This window comes from Bubalus kerabau, chromosome 5 (genome assembly GCF_029407905.1).
Source record: "Bubalus kerabau isolate K-KA32 ecotype Philippines breed swamp buffalo chromosome 5, PCC_UOA_SB_1v2, whole genome shotgun sequence".
NCBI classification, from domain to species: domain Eukaryota; kingdom Metazoa; phylum Chordata; class Mammalia; order Artiodactyla; family Bovidae; genus Bubalus; species Bubalus kerabau.
In genome coordinates, this window is record NC_073628.1 from 23,692,155 (window position 1) to 23,694,209 (window position 2,055).

Genomic DNA, 2,055 nt, shown 5'->3' on the forward strand with positions numbered 1-2,055 from the left:
AGCGACTGAACTAAACTGAATTGAAGGAAGGGGCAGGAGGAAGAGAAAACATAATCTTTGGAGGTCAGATGTTTTGGCAGGGCTGGAGAATTCCTTTGGGAATCTAGAAGTGTTTCTATTTAACACAGGGAAACTATGCTCTCTATGTTGGGTTGAGTACAAAGCCTGACTTTTTCTTCTGGAAGGAGACTGTGTTGTTCTTTATTTTATTTTTAAAAATATTTTTTGTGTTTATTTATTTGGCTGCCTCTGGTCTTAGTTTTAGCACATGGCATCTTAGTTCCCCGACCAGGGATCGAACCTGCAGCCCCTGCATTGCAAGGCAGAGTCTTAACCACTGGACCATGAGGGAAGTTCCTCTTGTTCTTGTATAGCTTGAAAGTGCTGGTCAAGGTGTCAGGATGGCGAGATGGAGGTGTTCAGGGAGAGGAGGCGAGAGGCCAGGGTGGGGGCTGGGATGCGAGCCACCTTGGTCCAAGTGTTTTGCAGGCCTTTGGGAAGGAGATCCCATGCTAGGTCCTTCCCTCGCCCTTCCTTTTTCTGTCTTTCTTAAAATATCCTGTGTTTCTGCAGCAGTGCGGCTGCTAATCTAAAATAAAAACAGCAGGAAATGCAAATGGTCAGGTTCTCCTAGCAACAGGAGCCAACCCACGCAGGGCGTGTGGAGCAGAGAAAACTGTCCTGAGGCTGAGATGTGGGTGGCTGGGCCAAGGAGCAAGACTCCTCTGACAGTCTCGCCCCTCTCACTGCAGACAGGGGCTGTCTGGTGGGCAGCCACCTGTTGTGCAAAGAAGCCCTCTATGAACTGGACTGGGGCAAAGGATCACGTGCTGGGGAGATGGTGCGAGGGTAGGGAGATAGCAGCAGCCTTGGTTTATTTAAGACACCTCCTAACCAACACAACACAAAATGTAAGCCATTTTCCTCTGATTAAAAAAAAAAAAAAAGACATCTGTTGACGGTAGTGGCTGGAGTGACCCCTTGGAACCTGACAGAGGGGGTCTAACTAGGTATGTGATTGGGAAGGGCCTTGATTTATCAACATGTTCTTATATGTCTATTTGAGTCAACCCTTGGAGCCTTGCCGTTCCGAAACAATAGCCATAACAATTTAATAACAATAGGTTATGAAATGAGAGGAAGCAGAAAATGGCTCAGATGCTTAGGTAAGGGGACCAAAACCAGGAGACTGCAAAGACTCTTAGAGACTCCTGGTTTAGGGACTTACTTGGTGGTCCAGTGGTTAAGAGTCAGCCTGCAATGCAGGGGACATGGGTTTGATCCCTGCTCCCGGATGATCCCAGGAATGGTGAAGCAACTAAGCCCGAGAGCCACAGTTAATGAGCCAGCCCTCTAGAGCTCATGTTCCGCAACGGGCTTAGGCAACTTACATAGGTTCTGAGAACTGGATTCTTTATCTGTAAAGCAAGAGCAATTGTGTCTGTTTCACAGAGTCGCATCTCACAGAGGTATGTGAAGTGCGAGCACCGCCAGGCATACAGTAGGCCCTCAACAGATACTGGTTTTTGCACCTCTTACTTGTGGTTGCGGTTGCTCAAGGGACCAGGTGGGAGTTTCGACTGCTATTGCCAAGGCAGGGAATGCTATTTTCCAGGTAGCCCGAGATGCAGCTCAAAATGGAATTCTCCCACACACACACACACAAAGGAGCTTGCCTTCATTATTGATTAAATGGCTTTTTAATAGATAGATCTGAGACCATAATGCCTATGTCTGTTTTTCATCATTGTGTCCTCAGCACCTGGTACTCAATAAACAATTGTTGAGTGAATGAACCAATGTGGTGTTTTTTCCATGAGGAAAGGGTTAGGGTTAGGGTTAGGGTTAGGTTAGGGTTAGGGATAGCCAGCTTACAAAAGAATATTGAAGCAAATGGACTTCCTGAGTTTGATCTGCTTAGGCAACCTCTTTGAGGTCAGGTCCAGAGAAGACAGGTCATGGCCCAGGGTGGGGATCTGACCTGTTAGTGGGTTTACCAAGCCATGACCTGCAACCCTGCTCTGTGCAGTTTCTTGGCTCAGACAAGACGACAAG